This window comes from Balaenoptera borealis (assembly GCF_965194805.1).
Source record: "Balaenoptera borealis genome assembly, chromosome: 16".
Classification (NCBI taxonomy): domain Eukaryota; kingdom Metazoa; phylum Chordata; class Mammalia; order Artiodactyla; family Balaenopteridae; genus Balaenoptera; species Balaenoptera borealis.
In genome coordinates this window covers 44,831,485-44,849,829 of record NC_138872.1, presented here as the reverse complement: position 1 = coordinate 44,849,829, position 18,345 = coordinate 44,831,485, and the positions used below count along the sequence as shown (strand labels likewise).

General features: G+C 48.1%; 1 protein-coding gene across 1 annotated transcript in view; it reads right to left on the bottom strand.

Annotated features, from left to right (window-relative positions):
* The window catches only part of LOC309613411 (cystatin-9-like), a 31,481-nt gene extending 14,619 nt beyond the window's left edge, over window positions 1-16,862 (bottom strand). The window contains exon 1 of the transcript XR_014235711.1: window positions 7,777-16,862. The gene's annotated coding sequence lies outside the window, so the exon portion shown is untranslated. The remainder of the gene's footprint in view (window positions 1-7,776) is intronic.
* Window positions 16,863-18,345: the final 1,483 nt, after the last annotated feature.

The following is an 18,345-nucleotide window of genomic DNA, read 5'->3' as shown; positions in this document are numbered from 1 at the left end:
TGTTGTGCTCTGGGCTCTTCAAAAGTGGCAGTTGGGTTTTTTGGTCTCTTTGTATCTTTTGTCCAGAATTTGCCCCAACTGTGCATGCATGTAGTTATTTTTAGTCCCATAGAGTTTCTTTGTATTTTCTTGCTCCAGGAGAGGTATGTCTAGGTGCAAGCGTTGCAGCACTGCAGTAAAGGGTCCCAGGTCCCAGCTTGTTTCATTCCCCCCAAGACACTCTACACCCTTTTTTTAAAATTAATTAATTAATTAATTAATTTATGGCTGTGTAGGGTCTTCGTTGCTGTGCGCGGGCTTTCTCTAGTTGCAGCAAGCGGGGGCTACTCGTCATTGCGGTGTGTCGGCTTCTCATCGCAATGGCTTCTCCTATTGCGGAGCACGGGCTCTAGGCACACGGGCTTCGGTAGTTGTGGCTCACGGGCTCTAGAGCGCAGGCTCAGTAGTTGTGGCGCACGGGCTTAGTTGCTCTGTGGCATGTGGGATCTACCCGGACCAGGGCTCAAACCCATGTCCCCTGCATTGGCAGGTGGATTCTTAACCACTGCACCACCAGGGAAGCCCTACACCCTTATTCTTAAGGGGTAACGGGCCAAAGTTCTCTTCTGAAAATTCTTCTTGCTGGACAGGGGCCGCAGACCCTAGCCTATGCTAGAGGTGTAGAAGTCCCTCGCTGACTGTTCCAAGGACCTGAAGGGACCTGGGCCACTCTCTGCTGGAATGCGCTGAACTCCTTGACCCATCATGAGCCTTACTTCAAACTGTTGGAGCCTAAAAGACACAAACTTAACCAAAAGGTTAAACAAACAAGGGCTAAAAAGGAGAACAACAACAATAGCTATTAAAGGGCCTAGAAAGGGAAGGAACCAGGTTAACTTTGGGCTTCCTTAACTGTTGACCAGACAGGGGAGGTGATATTGCCCCTGCCAAAATTATGAATCCACTCTGCCTGGGCGCATATTTCCCTAATATTAACTTTTACATGTCCTGTCGCATGGATCCAAGTGCAGCAGGAAGTATTAGCTGTCGCACAAACTCTACCTTGTTCGGCCAGAAGGTAATCAAGGGCCAGATGATTGTCAAGAACCACCTCAGCCAAGGAAACAGAGGGAGGTCCCAAGTCCCGTTAAGGCTTCAAATACGAGCCAACCCACTGCATCATGTTACCTATCTGTTGATGGTGCCTGTCTTTCAAATAGGTCTCTCAGATCATTCACTGGCTCACAGGTGTATTGTTCTTCTGTTGTGACCTGCCGGGTTTCTGGAGGTAAAAGCTTTAGTCTGGACAAATGTACCCAACTAGATATCCTTCACAGTCTGACGGCAGTGGAGGGTGGTTAAAATTACTGTATAGAGGCCCTTCCATTTTGGCATAAGTTGGTCTTCGGGGGACCCCTCTTTCCAGGTTTTAAGAAGAACTTGGTCCCCAGGGTTATTTGTGAAGGAACTGCTCCTTCCTCTGTAGTTTGAGTGGGAGCCGGCAGTGCCTTGCCGGCATAGTCCTGGATTGCCTTCTGAACTCGTCCTACGTTAATAATATATCTCAGGGCCTGGTTCACGTCCTCATGCGGTAGAATGTCAGTAGTAAGAAAAGGCCTCCCACAGGTCATTTCAAATGGGCTAAGCCTCAGACAACTCCCAGGGGGCTACACGGACCCTGAGGAGTACAATAGGAAGCAAGTTGGTCCAGGGTTCATGAGTGTCTTGGCAGGGCTTTGCTAAGGTTTTCTTTAAAGTATGGTTCGTTTTCTCTTCCTTCCCTGAAGACTGGGGATGCCAAGAGGTGTGCAGCTTGTAGTCTATCCGTAGGGCCGTTGTGAGCCCCTGTGTGATTTCAGCTATAAAAGAGGGCCCGTTAACGCCCTGCAGGGACTTTGGAAGTCCAAACCGAGGAATTATTTCTTTTAAAAGGGACTTACAGACATGCAGAGCCTTTTCAGATCCAGTGGAGAAGGCTTCAGCCCATCCTGTGAAAGTATCAACAAACACAAGAAGATATTTATATCTTGATCATGTGGGCATTTGGGTGAAATCTAACTGCCAGTCTTCCGCCGCGTATGTCCCTCGGCATTGAATTGGCCCGAGTAAGGAAGGGGGGGGATCGGATGGGTCTGTGGGTTATTACAGGCACATAAATCACAGGCAATTGTTACTTGTTTTACTGCTCTTTTAAGCCCCTTCCCTGAAAAAGCCTTTTGCATTAAGTCCCATAGTGCACCCCGCCCATAGTGGGCGGCATCATGTAAGCTCTTGGTGAGTTTCCATTGTTGGGCCTCAGGGATTGGAACCTTACCTTCCTTTTTATACCAGCCTGTGCTTCCCTTCTCATAGCCCCACTTCTCAGCATTTTCTTGTTCCTGTGGGCAATACTGGGGAAGGCTAGGGAGTTCAGGGGGGGCCAATCACTAGAGCCATAACTTGTTCAGGTTCCTGCAGTCGAGCTGCCTTTTTTGCAATTTCATCAGCATTGCTGTTCCCTTGGCTCACAAAAGATCCTTCCTCTGATGGCCCCTACAGTGGATTACTGCTATTGGGTAGGAAGCTGCGCTGCTTCTAAAAGAGCCAGAATCAAATCTTTTATGTTTTAGGGGGAATTTCTAGAAGTTAACATTCCTCTTCCTTTCCAAATGGCAGCATGAGCATGTAGCAAGCAGGTGGAACCCATCTTCAGAATCAGTAAAAATATCTAATTTCTTATCCTTCCCTAATTGCAAAGCTCTCATTAATGCAATTTAGTTCGGCCTTCTGCGCTGATGTCTGGGGTGGCAGGGCCTTGGCTCCTGTGACTTCATCTAGACTAACTATGGCATACCCCGCCTTTCAGGTTCCCGTTTCTACAGAACTGCTCCCATCAGTAAACCATTCGACCTCAGGGCTGTCAAGAGGCTCATCTAGAAGATCAGACCTGCTGGAGCAAGTTTGTTCTATGGTCTCTATACACTGATGCACTAAGTCTCCACTCTGGACCGTTGGAAGCAGAGTTGCCAGGTTCAGTGTTTGGCACACCTTTAAGGTAACGGCAGGGGTGTCCATTAAGAGGGCCTGATAAATCTTGTTAACCTTCCTCCAGTCAACCAATGATGTCCTTTGACCTCCAGCACAGATTGTACCTGATGAGGGCTTAACACATCTACATGTTGGCCCAGGGTGGGCTTGGAAGCCTCATTAACCAACAGGCTGCTCTTGCCCGCAGGCAGCCTGACCATCCCAGGGCCACTGAGTCCACTTGTTTTGAAAAGTAAGCCACTGATCTCTGATCCAGTCCCAGCTTTTGGGTCAGGACTCCTAGAGCTACCCCTGACCTCCCGTGAACGTACAGGGTGAAGGGCTTGTCCAAATGTGGAAGCCCCCGTGCTGGTGCTCTGCTCAGCTCAGTCCTTAGTGTCTCAAAGGCCCACTGGTGGTCTTTATACCATTGGAGGGGTTCCCTTTGTTCTCCCTGTAGAGCCTCATAGAGGGGTTTTGCTATAAGGCCATAATTTGTAATCCAGATACACCAGAACCCAGCCATCCCGAGAAAGCCTCGGAGTTGCCTCTTTGTGGTTGGATGGTAATGTGCTCATTGCTGTTCAATCTCTGGCCAGTGCTCGTACGCCTGGGTCAAAATAAATCCTAAATAGTCAACACGTTGCTGTGAGATCTGAGCCTTGATTGGAGAGACTATATATCCCCTTTGTGCCAGAAAATTTAGGACCCTAACAGTATTTTGATCTGAATCTTGTTTGGTCTCACTACTTAATAAATCATCAACATATTGTAACAGAGTTCCCTTCTCAAGGCTCAGTTCCCTCAGTTCCCTTGCTAACGCACTTCCAAAAAGATAGGGGCTGTCCCGAAAACCCTGCGGTATACTGGGCAGCCTCCAGGGGGTCAGGATCCCTCCACTCAAAGGCAAAAAGGTAATGAGAGTCTGGATGTAGGGGAATACAGAAAAATGCATCTCTGAGGTCCAAAACAGAGAAATACTGAGCGCTCCCTGGCACTTGGGCGAGGAGGGTCTATGGGTTTGGCACCAGTGGGTGAACAGGAATGATGGCCTCATTCGTTACTCATAAGTCTTGCACAAACCGACACTCCCTGTTAGGCTTCTGTACTAGGAGGATTGGGTGCTGCAAGGGGATTGGCAGGGCCTAATGAGTCCATGTTTTAGGAATTTGCTGAGCAGCGGTTAGATTCCCCTCAGGGCCTCGGGCTTTAAAGGATATTACCTCTTCCAGGGGTATTTTCCCCCAGGCCTTAACCTTATTTTTATTGGGGGAACACATTTTGCCCTTCCTGGCACTGAGGTATCCCAAGCTGTAGGATCTACCTGTCCTCTAATTTCTTGGGGGATGTCTTCGGGAATATTTTGATACCCAGCAGGTGGGTCATCTGGGGCTACTAATACATGCATTCTCTGTTTGGATTCTTCACCTCTTTAGACTTCACCCTGTCCTAAGAATACACTAGCTCCTAACTTATTTAGCAAATCTCTTCTGAGGAGAGCGACAGGGTATTCTGACATATACAAAAAAGAGTGAGTAATAATAATGGAGCCGATTCCACAGGCAGGCGGAGATATAAATCACCTTACCTTTGGCCGTCCATCAACTCCTGTCACAGTACAGTCACGGTTGGAGAGGCGGCCAGCTGCCCAAGTGAGAACAGAGCAGGCGGCTCCAGTGTCTACAAGAAACTCGGTTCTCCTACCTGTCACGTGGAGGGTGACCCGAAGCGTCGCTGGAGTAATGAGGATGGATCGAGTGGGATCTGGAGCTGGGCAGGCACTCAGGCCCCTTCAGTTGGTGTGCGGGAATCTCTCAACTGGGAGATTCGCAAGGAACTGGGTCAGGTCGGGGTTGCCCCTTGGGCCTCCCACAGGAGGGCGCTCAGGACATTCCCCCTTCCAGTGCCCCCCTTTTCCGACAAAAGGCACACTGGCTCGGGCCCAGGCGGCTTCTTGGTGGTCTGTCCAGCCTTCTCGGTCCTCCAGGGTCCCCTCGAGGTGGTGGGCGAATCAGAGCAGCCAAAAGCTGCGTTTTCTTTATCAGTCTCTTATCCTTATTGGCCTCCTCCGTTAAGTCTCGGTTGTTATCGACCTTGAAGGTCTCCTCTACCAAGGTTGACAATGGGGTTTGGGGCCCAGCGTCAAGCTTTTGTAATTTTCTCCTGATATCAGGAGTAGCCTGGGTGATAAAATGCACGGCCAATAGTGTCCTCCCTTCTGTGGACTCGGGTCTGTATTGGTGTACTTGCTGAATGCCTGTCACCCAGCTCAGGACGACTGCCGGGTTTTCACCTTTTTCCTGTGTAACCCCTCAGACCTTATCATAATTTACAGGCTTCACCATACACCTTTTCATTCCTTCTGATAGACAAGTAATATAATGTCTCATCCTAGCCTGGCCTACATGATCTTCATAGTCCCAGTGTGGGCCATGTTCTTGGATTGCATCCCCACCCACCTGAAAAATTTGGTGATGTGGATTGGTGGCCAGTAGGCCATCTGTGTGTTCCCTGGCCTTTCTCAGTATATGCTCCTTTTCATCTGGGGTGCAACAGTGGGCCAGAATGACCATGATGTCCTGCCAGGTGAGAGAGAATGTCAATCCCAGCCTGATAAATTCATCCCTAAACTTGTCAGGATTGTCTGAGAACCTGCCAAACTTCTCCTTACAGATTCCTAAGTCTCCCATCGAGAAGGGGACATGCACTCTAGTAGCCCCTCCATTCCCATCAGCTACTTCCCGAAGGGGGTAAATGCCTTGTGGGGCAGAGGTAGAGGCTAACTTTGAACCTATTCCTAGGAAAACTATATTCTCATAAGAGAGAGAGAGAAACTAAATCTTGCATCAGCCTACTCTTAATAAAATCCATTTACCTAATTAAATTTAATCCAACCTTAGAAAACCCTGACCACATACAAAATTCTTTTCTCCATGTTCCTCTTCCGCAAACCTTCAGCAACTTTCTGTAGCCATACTTTGTCCCTTATTCTTTTCCCATTCAGAAATAGCCAGCTCTAGGACAAAACCACCCTTTTTCCTTTAACAAAATGTGTTTCCATTCCTCATACCTTCTTTTCTGAAAACATGCATCCTACTTTCCTTAAGCAACCATGAACTGTCTTTTCCATTAGCATTCCATAAATTGGTAGAGAACATCTCAAGGTGGCAACTCACAGCTTAATTTCTCTCTCACAAGAAAAAAAAAAAAAGAGTAGGTAAATTTAGACCTGTTTAGCAATCAATGTTCCAATATTTTATCTCATTTGAAGTGGCCTGGATATTCGATTAATTCCTATCACTTAATTTAATTGTTTCAAATTTACCAAAATTTGGAGAGACTGTTTTGTTTTAGATAGACATTTCCAAAACATAATTATTCCTAGAGTTTACCAAAAAGTTCATATCCCAGTTACATTACTTAAAAATTTAATCATATCAGGTTATTTTCCCTGTTGACAGATTCTGTAACAGGAAAAATATGCACTTACTGACTTCCAGTAACCCTAGATACAGTGAAAGTATTGTACTTAATGCTGATGACTCTAAAGATGGGTCTGTATTAATTAAATCCACAAGCTTAAACTAGACTTGTTGACTTCTACAGAACCAGAGATCTCATAGTTTTCCTGCTTGAATTTAAAATGGCCCCCTTTTTTCCCCCTCAGTCTGGGGGACTACAGATGAATCAGGTAGTTCCTGAGAGCCCAGGTAGAACAGCTACATTGCAAAAGCAGAGAGAGATGCAAGCCCCTCCAGCTCAGGCGGAAAGAATAGTTACATTGCAAAGGAACAGGAGAGAGGTGTAGGAGCCCTGAGCCCAGGTAGAATAGTTACGTTGCAAGAACAGAGGAGGGAAAGTGCAAGCTCCTGTCTTTTCTTTTTGTTCTTTAAGATCCCACTAAGTAATCCAAGGCTGGAGTCTCAGGCAATGTGGGCTGTTTCTATTTCAAGGCTTAAATGTTCCACTGCCCACAGTGTTGACAGAGACTTGCAGGAGCAGTTGGACAGACAGAACTACATCACAAACAAAGATACCAATCACAAAACTTAAAGACACAAATAAGAAGTTTTTAGGGTGAAGGCGATGGGAGTGCAGGTATGAGGACCAAGGGAGAGGTAAAGGGAGGAGGGATAGAAAAGACTGAAAAAAGAGAAAGAGACAGAAAGAGAGAGATTGCCATTTCAACCTGCCCCTCTGTGGGTGTCTATTCAGGCACCAAGCTGCACGCTTCCGGAAGGGCCAGTGAAGGAGGGAGGACGCTGTCCACTGCCCACCGGGGTGACCAAGCCCGGAAACAAGCCAGCTGTACCTCGTCTGTGGGACAGCAACCCACAGATGGGACTCTCACCCCCGCATACACCAGTATATAGAAATCTGCCGCTTCAGCCTGTTCCCAACAGGACTTCTCTTGGCGGCAGGAAAATAAAGGTGAGAATATTGGGATGATCGGACTTCCAGCCACTCTGCCATATGAGGTTTGAACCTCTATCACTCTCATAAATCTGCCGTCAGGGAGAGCCCACTGGACGAAAGTCTGCACGGTGTTAGGCGAGCCTCTCCCACCTCCGCCTGTCACCCGTCAAGGTGAGCCGCTGCCGGCCACAGGGAGCAGGTCTCACAACCTGAGAGGGGTGATGCTGTAGCTGCCTGACGTCCACTCTCTTGGAAGGATAGGACAGAGACAAGTAGAGAGATTTCAGGAGAGGGAAAAGGAAAAGGGGGAGGGGAGGGAAAGCATTGCCTGAATGAGGGTACTGAGGCCCCCAGGGGCCAGGAAGGCAGACTTACCAAATGTAGTGATGCTGAAACAAGAGGTTCAGGTGGCCACTTGTCACCCACGGGGAAGCAATGTTCGCTGGTCCCTGAGGTGCCCAGATCCTCTCCCAGAAGTGGACAAGTGCCCCACATTGGGGGCCACAAAATATGTTATTGACCAGGGTTCATGTCCTTAATCAGTAGAAACTGATCAGAGGCCAGACAAGAAATTCAGGCAAGGCTTTATTAGGGCCCCTGCTGCAGCAAGCAGGAGCGAGAACAAAGAACAGGTTCTCCTGCTTACTCACTTCCGGAGCGGGGGCGAGCTTGTTCCTTACATGGGGTGAGGGTAGGGGTGTGTCCAGGGGTCAGGCTGGAGGGGTGGCTCAGGTGGTCTGCCCACCCCTTAGGTGGTGTTGTGTGCAGGGGGCATGTGCAGTACCCTGTTTGTTCTCTTCAAACGTGGCAGTTGGGTTTTCTGGTCTCGTATCCTTTGTCCAGAATTTGCCCCAACTGCGCATGCACGTCGTTAGTTTTAGTCCCATGCCGTTTCTTTGTATTTTGTTGCTGGAGGAGAGGTGTGTCCAGGTGCAAGCATTACAGCACTGCAGCAAAGGGTGCCAGGTCCAAGCCTGTCTCAGTTTTGTCTGTCCAACTGCTCCTGCAAGTCTCTGCCAAAATTGTGGGCACGGTGGAGCATTTAAGCCTTGAAATACAAACGCAGCCCACATTGCCTGAGACTCCAGCCTTGGGTTACTTAGTGGGATTTTAGAGAACAAAAAGAAAAGAAACGAGCTCGCATTTTCCCTAGTCGGCTCTTGCGACGTAACTGTTCTACCTGGGCTCAAGGGGCTTGCATCTCTCTCCTCTGCCTTTGCAATGTAACTATTCTTTCTGCCTAAGCTGGAGGGGCTTGCATCTCTCTCTGCTTTTACAATGTAACTATGCTGCTTGGGCTCTCAGGAATTACCAGATTCATCTGTAGTCCCCCAGACTGAGGGGAAAAAAGGGGCCATTTCAAATTCAAGCGGAAAAACTGTGAGATCTCTGTTTCTGTAGAAATTAACTTGTCTAGCTTAAGCGTGTGGATTTAATTAATACAGACCCATCTTTAGAGTCATCAGCATTAAGTACAATACTTTCATTGTATCTAGGGTTACTGGAAGTCCAGAAGGATGTATTGTTCCTGTTATAAAATCTGTCAACAGGGAAATAACCTGATATGATCAAATTTTTAAGTAAATGTAACTGGGATGAGAGCTTTTTGGTAAACTCTATAGGAATAATTATGTCCTGGAAGCGTCCATCTAAAACAGTCTCTCCAAATCTTGGTAAACTGAAACTAAATTAAGTTAAATGATAAAAATTCATTGAGTATTTGGGCCATTTCAAATTAGGTAAAATATTGGAACATTAATTGCTAAACAGGTATAAATTTGCCTACTTTTGTCTTCTTATGAGAGATAAACTAAAGCTGTTTGGTGCCACCTTGAGATGTTCTCTACCGATCTATAGCATGCTAATGAAAAAGACAGTTCATGGTTGCTTAAGGAAAGTAGGATGTGTGTTTTCAAAAAAGAAAGTATGAGGAATGGAAATATATTTTGTTAAAGGAAAAAGGATGATTTTGTCCTAGAGCTGGCTATTGCTGAATGGGAAGAGAATAAGGGACAAAATATGGCTACAGAAAGTTGCTGAAGGTTTGCGGAAGAGGAATATTGAGAAAAGAATTTTGTATGTGGTCAGGGTTTTCTAAGGTTGGATTAAATTTAATTAGGTAAATGGATTTTATTAGGAGTAGGCTGATGCAAGACTGGATTTGGTTTCTCTCTCATAAGAGAACAAAGTTTTCCTGGAATGCTGCTTTCGATACCAGATTTTGTGAGTCTCTGTGCCTCTAAGTGATCTGTATTTATTTTTGAAATCTGTTTTTTCACCTTAGCTCAAGGAATAATTGTTTCACAGAGACTTATGATTCTATCCGACCAGGTGTTTTAAAACTTTTCGAGATTTTTGACAGACTTCCCAAATATCAAATTCTAACTAAAGTTCCTTTGACCTCCAACTAACTTTGGGGTGCTACAAAGGGCCCCTGGAGCCCTTTGAGACAGATCCTAAAGAGAGATCCTGGGACTTCCCTGGTGGTCCAGTGGGTAAGACTCCGTGCTCCCAATGCAGGGGGCCCAGGTTCGACCCCTGGTTGGGGAACTAGATCCCGCATGCATGCCACAACTAAGAGTTTGCATGCCACGACTAAGAAGTTCACATGCTGCAACTAAGCGTCAGCAAGCTACAACTAAGCAGTCCGCATGCCGCAACAAAGATCCTGTGTGCCACAACTAAGACCCAGTGCAGCCAAAATAAATAAATAAATAAATATTTTAAAATAGAAAGAGAGAGAGAGAGAGATCCTAAACTAATTGGGTCCGTTTGGTATGTTAAATTACATGGGAAACATTGTCCAAACTCGCTGTTGCCTATGTCAGATGGAATCATCAGGCTCTCCCCAATTTTATCACAGCCGCTAAACAGATAGGGGAAACGGTTTTGGGTTCTCCTGCTGTCTAGTCTCGCACCTTACTCTACGTCCAAAAAAATCCCCTGTGGGAATACCCCCACCTCTAGGCCCTCAGGTCCTGACACCCCGTGGCATTTTCCATTGTGCCCAACTCCAATTCCTCTAGGAGTTCCTTTTTGCACCTCTAGGACCTCCTTCACTCCAGGCCTTGGCAGCCCATACCTTGTTACAGACTCCCTACTGGGCTGGTCCAAGCAGCCCACATCCTAGGCTTTATAGATGCTCAATCTCGAGGAATACACCCCAACGTAGGGAAAATTGTTATAGGGCATAAGCTTTATAGACAACAGATCCCCCTCAAGGAGAGCCCTGGCAATGCACTGGCATTGGTTCAAATGTCCCCTATTGGGGACCCCTCGCACGAGGGACTGGGTCTACCAGAGAGACGTCTGGTTAGGAATTGATGGGAGAGTAGAGGATGCTCAACATCCTATTAGGTAAGAAGGGAATTCAGAGGCCACTCCGATCCCCTTCCGACAAAAGCCTCCTAGTAAAGTGTCTCTGGGACACTGGACTCTATCTCCAGGAGCGCTCTCGGTTGCAGTTTACTCAACATGGGAGGATCCTATTCTAAGCCAGAAGAGACACCTCTGGAATGTATCCTTAAAAATTGGAAATTAAAAATAGGCTGAAAAGGGAAAAACTTAAATTCTACCGTAACACTGCCTGGCCTTTACATAAGTTGGGATGATGGAGAAAAATGGCCTGAAAATGGGTCTCTAAGTTACAATACCATCTTGCAATTGGATCTTTACTGTCACAAGATGAGAAAATGAACTGAGGTTCCCTATGTTCAAGGGTATGTTCATGGTCCTTTACCAAAATCCCGCTCTAAGCAGCTTATGTAATCAAAAGCCTGGGGAATCAGAAAGCACTCTTATCATTTTAGATGATCCCCTTCTAACCTTTCCCAATTCTCAGGGGGGAAACCAAGTTTCCCCTGCTTCTCCAGAACCACCTACTTCTTCAGATCCCTCTGACCAATCCCACGCTCCGCCTCCCTATGTCCCTTTATACCCTCCACTACCCCAGGAGGGAGAGACTGGTCCCTCCCAGGTAACTCGTAGTGGAACTTCCTGTCACCCAGGATCAGGAAAAGTGTGCCCTCTTAGGGAAGTGGCAAATGGCGAAGGGACAGAGTACATGTGTCCTTCTCTTTAACTGATTTAGCCCAATGCAAACAGAGACTGTGCCGGTTTTCTGAAGATGCTAGTACGTTTGCTGAAGGGTTTCAGCCCTAACTCTGGCCTTTGATTTAACTTGTAAGGGTGTCCAAATTGTCCTATCTACTTGCTGTACCCCTGAGGAAAAACAGAGAATTTGGGCAGCAGCCCAAGGGCACAGTGACCACCTTGCCAGGGACCAACAGGAACATTTTGTTATGGGTGGAGACGCAGTCCCAAATCAGGAGCCCCATTGGAATTATAATTCCCAGGAGGAAACAGAAGCCAGGAACCACATGATCCAATGTGTATTAGAAGGGATGAGAAAGTGTATCAAAAAGTCAGTTAACTATGAAAAGTTTAAAGGAGTGACCCAAGAAGAAAAAGAAAATTCAGCCCTCTTTCAGGGACGGCTTGTGAAGCCTTTTAGAAAATTTACTAACATTGATCCATCTACTCCTAAGGGTCAATCCCTGCTGGGAAAACATTTTATCAGCCAGTCTACCCCTGATATTAGGCAGAAACTCCAAAAGTTACAATTAGGCCCACAAACCCCATGCCCCAACTCCTAGAGGTGGCCTTTGAGGTATTTAATAAACGAGATCAAGCTGAGGAGGAAGAGAGAACCTGATGTAAAAACAGACAGGCCAGGGCTCAAGCTAAACTGATGGCCATAGCTTTCAGCCATGTCTTACAACCGCAGGACAACCCAAGGGGGCCAAGGAAGTTTAACCATCTGCCTGGGGGTAAAACCAGCAAGGGGGAATGCTTCAAATGTAAGTCAAACAGCCACTGGGCCCAAAAGTGCCAAAAAGAACCTCCTGGTCCATCCCTAGTCTGCAAAAGAACAGGTCATCGGAAGTGGGACTGTCCCCAGTCCCAAAGGGGAAGGGGGGCTCCCACTCCCGAGATGGCCATGATAGACGCCTGAGGTGGCCCAGGGATTCTGGCGGCTCCCCCACAGTGAGATGTCCATCTTCATCGAGGAGCCGCAGGTGGTCCTTGACATGGCAGGTAAGGAAATCAATTTTTTAATTGATACGGGCTCCACTTACTCTGTCCTGATCTCTCATTCTGGGCCTCTTCAAAAGCTCTACTGTGACTGGTGCCGACGGAAAGCCTTGCACCTGTTACTTCACTGGGCCTCTCACTTGCCAATTTGAACAGCATTTGATCTCACTTGGCTTTTTAGTTGTGCCTGAGTGTCCTACCCCACCACTGGAAGAGACCTTCTGGGCTCCCTCAGAGCCATACTCTGGTTGGGAGGCCCCGAGCAGCCCCTTTTCTTGACTCTGACTGAGACAAATCAGCTGGAAGATCAAGGGCCTATTCCCAGCCATATTCTACATGCAGTAAACCCTGTAGTTTAGGACAAAGGAATCCCTGGGAAGGCTATAAATGCCCAACCTGTAAAATTTAGACTTAAGCCAGAAGACACTTATCCTAACAAGAGACAATATCCCATAAAGTTGGAAGCAAAAAGGTTTGCAACCCCTCATAGATAAATTCTTAAAACATGGCCTCTTAATGCCCTGTCAGTCTCCATGCAATACCCCTATTCTGCCAATTGTTAAGCCAAATTGTTAAGCCAAATATTGAAGGGTGCAAGACCTTAGAGCAGTAAATGAGGCAGTGGTCCCCATACACTCCCTTGTGGCCAATCCTTTTAATATATTAGTCCAGATTCCTGGAGTTGCCGAATGGTTTACAGTGTTTGACCTCAAGGATGCCTTCTTTTGCACCCCAGTTCATCCCCCATCACAGTATCTGTTTGCCTTCGAGTGGACTAACCTCCACTCAGGCCAAATGCAACAATATACCTGGACCGTATTGCCTCAGGGGTTTTGGGACAGCCCATACTTGTTCTCCCAGGCCCTAGGAAAAGAACTAAGGGAAATACACCTAAAAGAAGGGGCCATTCTGTAGTATGTAGATGACATATGAACATGAAGTCCCACCGTGGAGACCTCAGATCAGAACACCATTGAAGTTCTTAATTTCCTTGTGGCCCCGGGGCTACAGAATCTCCCAAAAAAAAGCACAAATCTCAAAACAACAAGTTAAATATCTGGGATCTATTATAAACCCTGGAAGTAGACAGTTATCTCCAGACAGAAAAGAAGCTTAGAAAAGAAGCTATATTATGCCTAAGCGCCCCAAAGACAAAAAGAATCTTTGTACTTAGGCATGGCAGGATTTTGCAGAATTTGGATTCCAGGATTCGGACTGATGGCTAAGCCTCTATATGAAGCCACTAAAGGCCCAGATACAGAACCATTACTTTGGACTGGGGAATGAGGAAAAGCTTTTTATAATATCAAACAGGCCCTCACCAGAGCTCCTGTTCTGGGTGCCCCTAATTAAAAAAAAAAAAAAAACGTTTATCTTGTACGTAGCTGAAAAACAGGGGACAGCTCTGGGGGATCCTTGTGCAAAAGCTAGAAGTTCCTTGGCTTATAGGCTATTTTTCCAAACAGCTAGATTCTGTGACCTGAGGTTGGCCTGGCTGCCTCTGGGCGGTAGCTGCCACTGCTTTATTCGTGGAAGAATCTAGCAAGCTTACCTTTGGACAGCCGCTGGAAGTCCAGACCCCTCATCAAGTACAAGGGATTCTGGAGATTAAAGGCCACCACTGGGTAACTGGAGGCCACCTAACTGAGTACCAGGCTTTACTCCTTGACTTCCCAGAGGTAACCCTCAAAACTTGTGACACACTCAACCCAGCTATACTAATGCCTGCGGAAAGCCCAGAGCTAACACATTCTTGCCTTGAAACCCTTGACCAGGTTTATGCCTGTAGGCCTGACCTAACAGACCAGGCCATAGAAAACCTTGAGGAAGAATGGTTTACTGATGGCAATAGTTTCATTAAAGATGGAGTCAGGAGGGCAGAGTGTGCTATTGTGAGTGATTATAGTGTTATAGAAGCAAAGCCTTTGCCACCTAACCCTTCAGCCCAGAAGGCTGAGCTAATAGCCCTAACTCGAGGCTTAACCTTAGGGGAAGGAAATCATAAATATATATACAGACTCAAAATATGCCTTCCTTGTTTTACATGCCCACGCAGCTATCTGGAAAGAAAGAGGACTTTTAAATGCAAAAAATTCCCCTGTAAAATATGGGGCTGAGATTTTACATCTCACAGAAGCGGCTCAAAGAAACCAAAACTAGTAGCAGTCATTCACTGCCACGGGCATCAAAAGGAAAATTCTCAAAGTACCCAAGGGAACCACAGGGCAGATCGGGAGGCAAAGAAAGCAGCCCTGATACCCATACCATGTAGCAACGAACACTGAGAAAATTCGACAACAAGCCACTTGGCTTCAGCAGACAACCACCAATCCTCGCTATTCGATATGGGTGGGGAAGTTAAAAACTGGTTCTCTAGTTTGTTCTCTTGGATCTCACAAGGTTTAAAAAACCTTCTGGCAGGAGATTTTCATTTTCTTATAACCCTTTTCTTTTCAGTCATACTGATTTATGCTGTATTTCGTCTAGTGCTCAGTTGTCTTCCCTACTGTTGTAAACCTGTGACTCAGACGTTTCAGTCCAAGAAGGAGACCTGGGATCAACAGGTCCAGACCTTCCATTCTAAAAATAGAGAAACATGTTAAACATTAACCCTGAGATTAACAAAAACATACACCCAAGCAGAACGGCTTCTTGGCAGGGGTGACATCTCCCCTGTCTGGTCAGCAATTAAGGAAGCCCTCCCGGATTTAACCTGGTTCCTTCCCTTTCTAGGCCCTTTAATGGCTATTGTTCTTCTCCTTTATGGCCCTTATTTAACCTTTCGTTTGAGTTGTGTCTTCTAGGCTGCAGCAGTTTGAAGTAAGGCTCATGATGGCTCAAGGAGTTCAGCCCATTCCAGTGGAAAGTGGCTCAGGTCCCTACAGGTCCTTGGAAGAGTCAGCAAGGGACTTCTACACCTCTAGGTAGGCTAGGGTCTACGGCCCTTGTCCAGCAGGAAGAAGTTTCAGAAGAAGAAACTGTTAGCCCGTTACCCCTTAAGAATAAGGGTGTAGAGTCTCTCAGCGGGGAATGAGACAGGCTGGGACCTGGGACCTTTTGCTGCAGTGCTTGCACCTGGACACACCTCTCCTCCAGCAACAAAATACAAAGAAACTGTATGGGACTGAAAATAACTGCATGCATGCAAAGTTGGGGCAAATTCGGGACAAAAGATACAAAGAGACCAAAAGACCCAACTGCCACTTTTGAAGATCCTGGAGCACAAGCAAGGTACTGCGCATGCCCCCTGCACACACCACCACCTAAGGGGTGGGCAGACCACCTGAGCCACACCTCCAGCCCGACCCCTTGGACACACCCCTACCTTCACCCCATATAAGGAACAAGCTCCCCCCCCCCCCCTCAGGGAGCGAGCAAGCAAGGGAACCTGTTTGTCTTCACTCCCCCCTGCTGCAGCGGGGGCCCCAACAAAGCCGTGCCTGAATGTCTTGTCTGGCCTCTGATCAATTTCTATTGATTGGGGAAGGCCAAGAACCCTGGACGGTATCAGGATCAGCTGGAGGAGGGCCAGGACAGCCCCTCTGCGCGGGCCCAGCCCCACCCCGCCCTGCTTAGCGCAGGTATCACGTGACTTTGAGTTTTGTTCACTTAAGGAATGCCATTTAGACTTCCAGCAAATTTAAACTGAAAAAGAAGAGCTACAACAGCATCTGAAAATGACACAAAGAAAAAGAAAAATATAAATGTTACCACAAAGGTTGTGAGGCCTCCTCCACTGGTCCAGCCGGCAGGGGGAGGTGGGGGCCATGCACAGGACCAGGGGGAGGCAAAGCAGGGCCACGGAGGCCCTCGGGGCTGACACCTCTGAGCTGGGGCCTCATTTACACTTCTTCCTACTCGCCGCCCCGGGGGACACATTTCTGATTCAAGTCAGCTTCTGTTTCCACGACCACAGATTTCGAATCACCCAGCATCTGCCTGGAGGGTGGTTATGAGATGAACGAGGTAATGTGTGGATGGCACCGCAGAGACCCTGGCAGAGCCAGGCACTGACAAGCAATTCTGTGCCACCCATGCTTCTCCCTGGTCATGGGACAAGCGTCCCTCGGGAGCCAGGCGTGGTCCTGACCACCCTCGTCACCAGCGGTGAGCACTGGGGTTCTGGGCTGTGCGACGGGGTGTAGGGTTGTTAACGCACGTTCGTGTGCCCTACGCACAGTGAGGCCAAACAAACCGAAATGTCGGAATTTGGAGCTGAGAAAGGTTTACTGCAGGGCCAGGCAAGGACACCAGGTGGCTCATGCCCTAAAAAGCCTCGAGCTCCCGGGAAGGGTTTCAGCAAAGCACTTTTAAAAGCCAGGTGAGGGAGGGGGCTTGCAGGTCTGTGATCAGCCTGTGCACAGTTCTCTGATTGGCTGATGGTGAGGTAGCAGGGCGGTGTCACAGGGGTTAACATTCTCAGTCCTTAGGCTCCAGGAGGCCTGGGGCTATGTGCTCTTGGACATCAAGCAGTGACCATCTTCCATTTGTTGCGGGGGCGGGGGGTTACATCTGCAAAACAACTCAGGAAGTTTGCATCAAATACTATTATCTAGGTACTTCGGAGAGGAGCTAAAGCAGAGGATATGGGGGAGGGGTCTGTCCCCCCACCCCCACCGGGAAGGCCCCATGGGGTCCTGCTCAGTTACAGGGTCAGCAGAGGAGGGCTTTGCAGGCTCCATCACTGCCTGTCAGGTCCCCGGGATGGGGTGGACGCAGGTACGGGGGCGGGTGTTGCTACTTGGCCTTGGTCTGATTCACGCTGGGATCAGAGCTCAAGAAAACTCATCCTGGAGAATCGAGTAGGATGGTTGCCTCTTTGAAAGGCTCTGACAGCCAAACTCGCCCTCCCAGCTTCCAATTCCACGTGTTGGGGAGCTCAGGGTACAGTCCCTGTGTTCTGACCCCACAGCAGGTACTCAGCTTTCCCAGCCCCTCCCCTCTTCCTGCACATGGCTTGGGGTCAGGTTCCCATGACGGGCGTAGGCAGCTGTGGTGTGTGGCCTTTCAGCCCCGCTGAACTGGGGCTCCCGGAACCCCGCCGTCCCCGCCCCACGCCCAAGTCAGCAGCCCTGGGCTCTTGTTCTATCCTGGGATGAAATCAGGCAGAGGATCCGCGCGATCGTCCGCCAGCCAAGCGCCTCCCTTCCTCCCTCGTGGCCGGAGCCCCTCTGCCTGGGCCTTTGGGGCTGTCCCGCCCGGGGCCACTTTCTCACGCTGTACGGAAACCTGCAGACTTTTCATTTTGACAGCTCTGGGCAGTGTTTACCGCTGCTCTTTTCAAAAGGGTCTCTTTAGACGCTGCCAATCTGACAAGTGTGTCTTTTTTGCCTTCACGGCTACCCCGGCGGAGACGCCAGCTGCTTTTCCTTGAAACGAGTCCATTCAGACTCGGTTTTGGGTCTCCTGCGGCAGTTCCGTCAACTCGGCCAAATTTCCACTTCTTTAATTCGTGTTGTTCGGGGATCAACCACAGATGCCCAGCACTGGCACTTACTTTGGAAACATCACACAGGAAAGTCAGTGCGGAGATAACATTCCCTTTGGGGGAACAAAAAACTGATTCCATCCATTTTCCACCTTCTTTACTTTTTCAGGCCCGTCAGCTGTTCTCAACTAAGGGAACCTCTTTCTTAAGCCTCCCACCACCCACGTGAACGCAGGCTAAAGAATTAGACTTGGATCTACCTGTCCAGCATCCACGCACAGTGGTTCAAGTCCAAAGGTGACCCCTAGCAGTAGTGAAGCGCGAGCATCAGATACCAGAGGTGGGGCGATGCCTGCGTGTGTCTGCTGCTCCTGTCACGTCAGAGATCAGGCAGGTAGCCTGATACTGGCCAGTTCAGGGCA